The sequence below is a fragment of the Ictidomys tridecemlineatus genome, chromosome 1 (genome assembly GCF_052094955.1).
Source record: "Ictidomys tridecemlineatus isolate mIctTri1 chromosome 1, mIctTri1.hap1, whole genome shotgun sequence".
Classification (NCBI taxonomy): domain Eukaryota; kingdom Metazoa; phylum Chordata; class Mammalia; order Rodentia; family Sciuridae; genus Ictidomys; species Ictidomys tridecemlineatus.
This window is the reverse complement of record NC_135477.1, coordinates 75,491,128-75,501,445: the sequence shown is the minus strand read 5'-3', so window position 1 is coordinate 75,501,445 and position 10,318 is coordinate 75,491,128. Positions and strand designations below refer to the sequence as shown.

The window sequence follows — 10,318 nt, the reverse complement described above, 5'->3', positions numbered from 1 at the left end:
TAGATCATATATTAGGACACAAAGAAAATTTTAACAAATACAAAAATGTATATAATTCCTTGTATCTTATCAGATCACAGTGGAATAAAATTAGAAATCAATGACAAGTTAAAAAAAATCCCAATAACTTCAGAGTACATAATTCACTTTTAAGTGGACAGAGTCACAGAAGAAATCAGGAGAGAAATAAAAAAATTCTTAGAAATAAATGAGGATGGAGATACAATATATCAAAATCTCTGGGACGTATGGATTCAGTTCTAACATTGAGTTCCTACATTGAAAAAATAAATACCAAATAAATAACCTAAGGAAAATGCCGCAGTCTGGCTGCAGCAGAATAACCGGGGGTGGCGGGGGGTGTGTGTGTGTGTGTGGGGGGGGTTATGAATAACTTCTGAACTTTGATACAGCAGGAGTGGAAGCCCTTTATTGTAGGACAACAGAGGTATTTATACATTTTGCACAGCTTATCTTAATTAGCATAAACTAGATACATCAGTCAACCAATAAGGAACCTCCACACTTAATGGCTTGCTTTTGTTACTTCTCAAACCACTCCCTCTGGCATTTTGCCAGGCACCATCCAGACTTGTTTAGGAACTCTAACATTTCTCTGGCAAAATACCAGGTGTTATTTTGACTTGTTTACAGACCTTAACAGGAAAAGAAGAACAAACTAATACCAAAAATCAATAGAAGACAGGAAGTAATTAAAATCATAGCCAAAATTAATGAAAGTGAGAATAAAAAAAGTACACAGTAAGGAGCAATGAAACCAAGTGTTCATTCCTTGAAAAGATAAACATTATTGATAAATACTTAGCCAAAATAACCAAAAGAGAAAATCAAACTCATGTATTAAAGAGCTCCTTGGAAATTTTATCATTATATAAAGGTATATTTTAACATATCAACCAAGTTAACAAAACTAGAGATGAAAAAGGAGATATCACTTCAGCAAAAACGAAATCCAGAGAATCATTAGACACTAGTTTGAAATTTATACTCCAATAAGCTAGAAAAATCTCAAAAATGTGGACAGATTCCTAGAAACTTACGATCTAACCTAATTGAATTATGAGTGAAAAGAAAACATAAGCAGACCACTATTAAACAGTGGAATTGAAGCAGGTTTTAAAAGGCTTCCAAAAGAGAATGCATCAGATGGATTCTAAGCCAAGTTCTACTAGACCTTTGGAAAAAAACCTAATGTCAATACTCCTCAAAGTGTTCCACAAAATAAAAAAGGAGGGAATATTGCAAAATTCACTCTATGAAACTAGTATCACTCTGATTCTAAAATCAGGCAAAGATACATCAAGGAAAAAAAAAACTTGAGATTAGTAACACTGATGAACATAGATGAAAAAATTCTTAATAAAATATTTGCAAAGAACATTCAATAATACATTAAGAAAATAGTATTTCATGGTCAAGAGGTGAAGGTGGGCTCAACATATACAAATAAATAAATGTAATTCACCATGTAAATAGAGTTAAGGAAAAGAATCACACAATTATCTCAATAGATGCAGAAGAAGCACTTGACACTTTCTCTATTTGTGTGAGAAAGTAGAGAAATTTGTGGTAGAGGAACTTGACCTCAACATTTTAAAGATTGTATATGACAAATTCAAGGTGAACAGCATATTTAACACAGGAAAACTGAAATTATTTCCTCTAAAAACAGGAAGGATGCTCACTCTTACTAATCCCATTCAACATAGTCCTTTAAATTCTATACAGAGAAATAAGGAAAGAGAAGGAAATTAAAGAGATACAAGTAGTAAAAGAAGAAGTTAAATTATTTTTGTTTGCTAACATGATCCTCTGTCTAGAAGACCCAAAAGGCTCCTCCAGAAGACTTCTAGAGCTGATAAACAAATTTAGCAAAGTACCAGGATACAAGATCAACACAATCAGCTGCTTTCCTGTACTCTGCAATGATTTCTCTGAGAAAGAAATGAGGAAAACTAACCCATTCATAATAAACTAAAAAATAAATAAATAAATAAATAAATAAACAAAAAAGACACACACACACACACACACAAAAACTTAGGAATAAATCTAAGGCTGTGAAAGCCCTTTACAACGAAAATAATTAAACACTGAAGGCAGGTAATGATAGATATGGGCTGTATATGGGCTGAGATTTTCTGGATGGACAGGAGAGGATTGACTGAAGGACTGGGATCATGGAAATTGAATGGAGAATGTAAATCCTGATATGCTGTGGCCCTGGGTAACTCATAAGCAAAGAGCATGGTACAAGGTGATAACAGGTGTCCCAAGTTAAACTTCGCCTAGTTTACCACTAGGCTTACCATTGTCTTCTAGAGAGAAAATGCGCACATGCATCTATCCATCCATTCTTTCATTTATTTATTCTCTGAAAAAAAATGTTTATTTACCTCTTTCCCTATGTCAGACATTTTTCCAGCACTGTGGACGCAACTAAAGACTTTACAGAGGAGTGGAGAAGGAGGACAAGAAAACAGACCATTACAAGTCATTGTGATGAATGGGAACATGATGATAAGACCCATGCTAGAATGCCTGGGGTGTTGGTCCTGGACTTGCCATTCACTGGCCATGGTATCATGGGGAGGAAGACAATCCCCCCCCCTGCCAGGTACTATACCCCCCATGTGCTCCTCTTCACTTGTTTGAGGATCAATCAAACTCATGTATTAAAGAGCTCCTTGGAAATGATATCATTATATAAAGGTACATCTTAACAATCATCAATGAATCCATCATACTTATGTTATGCCAGCAGACCTCTTTTAAAATTTTCCTGTAATAAATAGTATCTGAGACATACACACAAAAAAAGAAAGAAAAGGAAAGAAAGAAAGGAATGAAGAAGAACATAGAAGATGGAAAGATTTCCCATGCTCCTAGATGGGCAGAATTAATATTATCAAAATGTCCATACTACCCAAAGCATTATACAGATTCAATGCAATCCCATCATGATATCAATAATATTCTTCATAGAAATAAAAAATATCTAAAATTCATTTGGAATAACAGACCTAGACACATCAAAGCAATACTGAGCAAGAATAATAGTCTGGGAGCATCACAATACTGGACTTCAAATTGTACTACAGAACTATAGTAACAAAAACAACCTGGTATTGGCACCAAAATATACATGAAGACCAACGGAACAGAAGTCACAGAAACAAATACACATATATAGAGTCATCTGATATTAAAGAAGGTTCCAAAACAATACACTGGAGAAAAGACAGCCTTTTTAACATTTGGAATTGGCCAACCATGATATCCACATGTAGAAGAATGAAACTTGATCCCTATCTTTCACTCTGCACAAAAGTCAACTCAGAGTAGATCAAAGACCTGGGAATTCGACCCTGCAACTGCTAGAAACAATGAGGCACAACATTCCAACATGGAGGGCACACACATTGACTTCCTTAACAGGACCCCAAAGCACAATAAATAAAACCAAAATCAACAGGTGGGATGATATCAAATTAAAATTTTTTTTTACAGAAGAGAAAACACTTGAGAATGTGAAGAAAGTGCCTACAGAATTGGAGAAGATCTTTGCCAACTGTTCCTCCAGCTGGGAATTAACATTCAGAATGTAAAAAGAATTCAAAAAAACGTAATGCCAACTCTCCCCCCAAATAGCCCAAATGGGCCAAATATATAGAGAGAAACTTCTGAAAAGAAGAAACACAAATGGCTAACAAATATATGAAAAAAAATGTTCAACATCTGCAGCAATTAAGGAAATGCAAATCAAAATCACATTGAGATTTCATCTCACTCCAGTCAGAATTGTGTATACCAGTAATACAAATAATAATAAATGTTGTTGAGGTGGGGGAAAAGGTAAACTGATACATTGTTGGAGAGATTGCAAATGAGTACAATCACTCTGGAAAGCAGCATAGAGATTCCTCAAAAAACTAGGAATATAACCATCATATGGCCCGAGCTATCCCATTCACCTGTATATATCTAAAAGATCTAAAAATCAGCATACTACAGTGATACAGCAATTTCAGTATGCATAGCAGCACAATAACAATAGCCAAGGTATATAATCAACTCAGGTGTCCATCAACAGATGAATGGATAAAGAAAATTTGGTATATACACACAATGGAGTTTTACTCAGCCATAAAGAAGAATGGAATAGCATTTTCTGGTAAATGTATGGAACTGGAGAACATCATGTAAAATGAAATAAGCCAGACCCTGAAAGTCTAGGGTCAATTTTTTTCTCTCATAGGTGGAAATTAGACCAAAATAAGAAAGAAAGAAAGAGAGAAAGGAAGGAAGGGAGGAAGGAAAGAAGAAAGGGAGGAAGGACAGAAGGAAGAAAAAATGGTGGTGGGTGCGAATCCTTTGAAGAAGAGAAATCAGTAGAATAGAGGAAAGGGATTGAGAGGAAAGGAAGAGGGACTGGAAGAGGGAGGAGTGGTAGAATGAATCCGACCTAAACGTTCCTATGTACATATGTGAATATACGTATATGTTGACTTTCTTCAGTACATATAGGTTGAATTTCATCTTTATGTACATTGGTAATGCACTAATGAAAAAAATTATAAATAAATAGAAGAAAGATCAGCAGAGTAGAGGAAAGAGAACTGGGAATGGGGAGGGAAAGGGAAAGTACTAGGGACTGAATTAGAGCAAATTATAATCCATGCACATATGATTATGTCAAAGTGAATGTCATCATTATATATGTGTATAATGAGCTAATTAAAAAAAAAGAATGAGCAGGGAGTGGGGGTGAAGAGACATTTCACAGAGGGCTAAGTCTCCAAGAATAAACAGGAGTTTTCCATGTGGAAAATGAACTCAGTGAAGGAATATCTACAATCCTGGGCACTTGCCACTCCATGATATTTAAGCACAGAACACCTCTGGGGAGGCAGCAGCAGAACAGCTTAAGAAAAAAATAGGCTCAGACTGATTTTAGTTCACCATGGCTGAGCTTATAGGGCCTTGTAGGACCTTGTTGAACTAATCCAGGTGAGAAGCATGGGTTATAATATGCTTATGGAGAAAGTTCAAACTAGAAATGAAGGAGATTGCTCATGAGCACCAGTGGGGAAGGGAGTGGACGCCAAGCAGGGGACTCACACACTAATCTGACAGTGACCATACTAAGAAATATTCTCATCTCTTCTCTGCTAACAACCATGCCCACAGTGGATGTAAGTATTAGCTCCAGATTATAAATGGAAATCTGAGGTTCAGGGAGATGGTGTGGAGGCCAAGCTTGTGAGCACTCCCCACATTAGCTGTCAGAGTGGGTAGACCTGATTCCAAATCCTAGGAAACTGGGTGCAAGGAGAGTTCTCAGGGCCTATTCCCTCTTCTTCTGGTCAGCTTCTTCTTTGGATCAAGGAGGACACAGACCTTGCTGAAGATGGAGAGGTCAAAGAGAGGTCACGGATCATGAAAACTCTTCACTAGCGGGAGAAGGTGGCACACAGCTGAGATATTAGTGCTCCAAGATGATTTTTCTGAAACAGTAACGAGGGATGGGAAGTGAGGTCCATTACCAAGCTATTAAAGAGGGTCAATCTCAATTTCCAGAAGGTCAGAGAAGCCAATCATTTTTTATGGCAGAAGGAAAAATCCTACCCAGGCCCTTTCCCAGTGATTGTGGAATGCATTCTGGCCCACAGAGCTCCATATGCTTCATTTCTAGCCCTGAACCCCAGAAAGTAATGAAGGATGCCTCCCTGTTTCTCATCCTTGACTACTTTCTTGGGGAGCTTCAGGGGCTTTAGCATACCTGAGTGCCCGGGCTCTAGTGCCACTAGAGGGTGCTGTTTCCTTCCCCAACTGAGACAGAGTCTAGCAGGCAGTGTGAGGCCTGCTGGTTTCACCAAAAACGTCTGTTATGAGGAGAGGAGGAGATGCCTACCCCTCTCAAGGGCAGTATGATCTTGGAGAAGGAGCTTCAATTTGGAGTTCAGATGCCATCCCCGCCATCTATGAGCCTGGCGACTGGAAAAATAACTTCACTTCTATGAGGCTCAATTTTCTAATCTGTAAAATGGGATGATCACCCCTACCAGGTAGGCATGAGAATGAATGCACCTCTTCCCGGTGCTGGAGCCCTTTGCTGATTTCTCCAAACTCTCAGCTCCCTGTTCTCCGACCGCATGAATCTCAGGCAATTATTCTCAAAAGTATTCCTGTGGCAGTCTGCCTGGAAGGGTTCCCCAGCAAAACCTTAACAGGCAACAGTCATTTCAGGTCCTTCCAGCCACCTTACAAGGAGGAGATGACAGTGTCAGATATCGCCTGCACAGCTCCTCTCCTTGCCTCCAGCTTGGCCACAGCCCCAGCCCGCGCCGGATGAGGACACTAAGGTTGAGAGGGAGAAGGAGCACGTGTGCAGCAAGCCCTGTAGTTCCAGTCTGCTGGCGTGAAGGGCTGGGTGGGCCCCGCAAAGCAGCGGTTGGCGCGCCTTACTTCAGCCCTGGAGCCTGAGGTTCGCGGTGGGTGCGGCTCCAGGAGACAGCGGAGAGGGCGGGCGCTGGCTGCGGTGGTGGCAGCGCTGGCGGGCCGCGGCGGTGCGGGCGGGCTGTGGCCAAGCTGGAGGCAAGGTGGTTAAGTTCCGCACTGGGACAGCGCTTCTGCCCTTGGAGAAGGTGTGGTATGCGCCCCCCCCCCCCGCCATGTTTCCTGCGGGCAAAGGGAGAGGGACGCTACAGAGGCAGGGCAGAGGAGGCGTTGAGCCTCTTGGAAGCAGAGTTTGCTGATCGCCCGCGCCCCTGCCCCCTTACCTGGGGCTGGGCTTCAGGTGGGCTGCCTAGAGCCTGGGGGTTGGAGCTGTGCAGCCCCGGTAGGGGGCGCCATCCTGCCCTGCTGTAGACCTGGACGGCGGCGCGGGGTGGCAGGTGCTGGGGGTGCTTCAGTCTCCTTGCCTGAGAATGGGTCGGCGGGGTGAGGGGTGGTGGTGGGTGGTGTGTGTGGGGGGTGTATCTGGACCCGTAACTGCCATCAGAGAAGGTAAGGCATTAGGAGATAGTAGCAGTTTGCTGAGATTGCAGGAAACAAGACACATCGCCTTCTTCATCTTTACCTCACTGGGAGACTGACGTTGTTTTGTTCATTAGTTTTCCTCCTCTGTTTGGGAAAACAGGCTGCACTGCATTTCTCAGGGTAGGTGGGGTTGCAGCCTTTCCCTCTGTGTCTTCAGAGCTGCCAGGCTACACAGTTCACAGCAATTGCAAAATAATATGCCTCATCTTCCAGAACTGTCACCCCTTGAGGTGTGCCAGGAGTTCCTGAGGCCCTTTGGTCCACACTGGTCAGGGGCACCCTAGCCCAGCTGTCCTGGGGAGTAGTGCCTGTGATCACCTAGAGGAGATTCAAGAGTTGAGTGTCCAGGCTGGAGGCTGCAAGAGGAAGGAAGGAAGGGCAGGTGGGGACCTTTGAAGAAACAAACAGAGGTGCTCTCATATCACTTCATTCCTGTGTCCCTCCCCCTGGCAGCTGCACTCTTTGGCTTTGCCATGTTCAGGAGCCTTCCCAGGGCCCAAACTGCTAGGAGGGAGATATCTCTTTCTAAGGTTGTCATTACATTGGGGACTCTAACCTTGGGTCTGCCCTGGGGAAGGACCAGGGAATGGTGAAGGCTGTGCTGTCCTAGGCACCTGGTAGAGGATTGCCCCCTAGTGGACAGAGGCTCTAAGCCAGTGTGTGGGGACTACAGGACAATGGACTCTGGGCAGGCTGCCATTCCACCTGGCCAACAGAGATCTTGGGCTTTGGGAATGTTTTCGTTCTGGGTTAAGACACATGGCAGTACCTGCAGACACTCAGCTGGGCCCTGAGCTCCATGAGGATGAGCTGTCAATCTCCAGTTGTGCCCTGTCACTTTTGTGCAACAGTTTATCTCTTGCTTTGGTACAAACTCCCCTTTCCCCCTTCAGAATCTCTCTATTTTTAAAAAAGAGGCAAAAGAACCTAAGATTTCAGAGCCAAACTGACCAGGATTCTGGCTTCAGCTCTGTTCCTTATAAATTGTGGGACTTCTGCCAGGACCCTTCATTTCACTGGGTCTCAATGTTCTGCTTTTTAACTTGAGGCTGATTGAACCAGTTGAATTTGCCAACTTTACGTGTGATCAAACACGATTGGATACTGGCAATTTTATCTGGATCAGCATAAAAAGTCCTTCATAATAGGACTATCGTGGGAACTAGCATGCAGTGGGACGGCAAGTGAAAGCTGCTGTCTCCTCTGCCCTTGGTCTCCTGGGAAAGCTTGAGCCCTCCATGGTGAGGAGAGCCCCTCCCTCCTTGAGGTCTCCTTTCCAAGAGGGGGAATGGACTTGTGTGGTTGACTTTCCAGCTCTTCCTAGGGGTGCTGAGGTCTCTTAGGTGGGGTTGGTGGAATGAGTAGAAAGGAAACTAACATTTATCTGTACCTACTATGTGCCAGGTTGCTCTGGTTACAAAATGGGGAAGCATACTTCTTGTCAGGTAGCTAATAAAGCTCTTTAACAGGAGCTGGTCCATCCAATTACACCCATTTGCTCAAAGAACTAAGATGGAGACTGGACCAAAAAGAGTTCCAGAAGTGGGGGACCCAAATCATTCATACACACACACACACACACACACACACACACTTCCATCTGTCTTTTCATCCTTGACCTGGGAGGGAGCCAGACAGCTCTGCAACATGGGTATTACTCACCTCGCCTGCTGTACAGCTGAGGAAACTGAGGCTCAGACAGTTTAAGCAATCCTTGCATATGTACCCTCTCATAGATTGCAGAGCTGGGATTTGAACCCAGGGCAATTATGTACTCCGCTGGCCCGTGGAGGATCACTGGGCAATACTCTTCCCTTTCTTCACATAGCAGGATGGCCGTAACTATGTTATAGGGGAACTTGTTCTTGATTCAAGAGACCCTGAGGTGATCTGAGAACCAGGCCCATAGTCCCTTCTTTGGTGTAAAGGCTCCAGGTGCCAGGTGACCCACTCCCTTTATAGCCACATGGTCTCACTCTGGTCATTTCTAACCTTGGATTCTTTAGTTCCAATTGCTGAAGTCAGGGCTGTGCCATGACAGCCTCCCAAGTCCCTGGCGTCACCTGGATCCTTTTCCCCTCGTTATCTGTTTCTGTATAGGAGTCTCCCTCACTTCCCAGCACTCTCTGTGAAAAAAAAGTCAGCTTTCTTGCTGACCAGGAGCTCAAGGATTTGAATTGCTGCTGCCTTGTCCCTGGAGTGTGTTTCTGGACATCTGCAGTCCCTGTGAACATAGGGCCCCTCGAGACATAAATCTGTGGAGTTTGCTCCAGAATGGCTCTTCCTAGCCTCTACGGCTCTGGGGAAAGATGCAAGGGCCAATGGATAGTTTCACTTCTTTCCTGGCCCCTAGTCATGTGCATCCTACATTATTGCTCTCTCAAATCCTCTGTCCTGTTTCCAGAAGCAGCTAAAAGGGCTTAACAGCTGGTTTGGGCTCAGGCATCCATGCAGTCTAGTCAGTGGTGTTGGAATGGTGTGTTAATATCTGCAAGTTAACTCTTCATCAGTTCTCTGAGAAAGGAGCTGCAAGCCAGGCTGACTCCCAATTCTGCCTTCTTCAGAGCCCTTATTCTCCTGTTATAGCCCTCTCTGTCAATCTGTTCTGTGCATCCAAATGACCTTTCTGGAATGCATATAGCTTGCTGGCACCTTTTTAGTGGCTTATCTAGCATCCCTCTCTTACCTAGCATTCTATCTCTCCAGCCTCTTCATTTGCTACTCCCTTCCACATACTCTGGCTCCAGTTATTCTGAACTCCTCTCTTGGAGGCTCTCTTTTTTTCTGCCTCTGCTCCTTGAATTCCCTCCTCTTCTTTGTCTATTTGTATGGGTGACTTGTCTGCAGTCTAGGAGCCTAAGATCAATGCCACTCTTCTCTCATCTCTTTGCTCCTTCTCTCATCTCCCAATTCACAGGCAGCCCATTCATACTGGTTTTGGCAATAGCAATGTGTCCTTGAGGTCTATCTGCATTCCTAGAGGTCAGTTTTCCTGGTCTGGGATGGCCATGGCTATATGAGTCATCTTTGCAGCCTTTGCCTTCAGACTAGGGCTTCACACATGTTAATTGAGTAGATGAATAAATGAAGCAGTGACTATTTTCTGGATCCCTCTCTGCCCAGTAGCTCCTCTCTGATCGTGCTAGAGCATCTGGCAATTTTGATTGGCTGGTGTTGCCCCTCACTGATGATCTAGCTCTGCGCTGGCTAATGGTCATCCAGATCCTTGGATGTCTATCCCATTTGCTGCATCTAA

General features: G+C 43.4%; 1 protein-coding gene and 1 long non-coding RNA gene across 6 annotated transcripts in view; one reads left to right on the top strand and one right to left on the bottom strand.

Annotated features, from left to right (window-relative positions):
* Nucleotides 1-3,838: 3,838 nt before the first annotated feature.
* LOC144376164 (uncharacterized) lies at nucleotides 3,839-6,719 on the bottom strand. Its single transcript, XR_013436312.1, has 2 exons — nucleotides 5,804-6,719; nucleotides 3,839-5,528 (listed from the first exon to the last, which is right to left on the bottom strand). It is a non-coding gene; the product is annotated as an uncharacterized LOC144376164 (long non-coding RNA).
* Nucleotides 5,856-10,318, top strand: part of LOC101957151 (neuropeptide Y receptor type 4-2) — a 57,879-nt gene continuing 53,416 nt past the window's right edge. Inside the window, exon 1 of one of the 5 annotated variants that reach the window (XM_040273078.2) lies at nucleotides 5,856-6,089. The gene's annotated coding sequence lies outside the window, so the exon portion shown is untranslated. Of the gene's footprint in view, nucleotides 6,090-6,115; nucleotides 6,669-6,704; nucleotides 6,821-10,318 lie in introns of those variants that run through there. The other 4 variants (XR_013436297.1, XM_078042739.1, XM_021729081.3 and 1 more) reach the window with 4 other exon arrangements.